Here is a 576-nt window from a genome sequence, read left to right as displayed (position 1 = left end):
GTGTGTGTGTGTGTGTGTGTGTGTGTGTGTGTGTGTGTGTGTGTGTGAATGATAGCTGTGTTCAAGTATTTGAAAGGCTGTCTGAGCACCAGGCCTGAAGTTGGGAAGACCTGAATTCAAATCAGATCTTGGATACTTACTAGCTGTGTCACCCTGGGCAAGTCACTTAATCATGTTTGCTTCAGTTTCCTCATCTGTAAAATGAGTTGGAGAAGGAAATGGGAAACCACTCCAATATATTTGCCAAGAAAACCCAAAATGAGATCAATGAAGAGTTGAGCACAATTGAACAACAACAACAGCACTGTGAAAAAGGGACTAGTTGTTTGGCCCCAGAAAGCAAAACCAGGAATGATGGGTGGATGTTGCAGAAAAATGAATCCAGACAAGGGCAGAGAAAACTTCCATTCCTAGTGGAGTGAATTGCCTTGGGAAATAGGTGGTCACCCCTTGTTGGAGGTCTTCACGTGTAAGCTGGATGACCAATCATCAGAGATCATAAATTTAAAACTGGAAGAGACCTTAGAAATAATGTAGTTCAACTTCTTTCATTTTACATATGAGGAAACTGAGGCC

Source organism: Vombatus ursinus, unplaced genomic scaffold (genome assembly GCF_900497805.2).
Source record: "Vombatus ursinus unplaced genomic scaffold, bare-nosed wombat genome assembly UNPS02000580.1, whole genome shotgun sequence".
NCBI lineage: Eukaryota > Metazoa > Chordata > Mammalia > Diprotodontia > Vombatidae > Vombatus > Vombatus ursinus.
Note: the sequence above shows the minus strand (reverse complement) of the source record.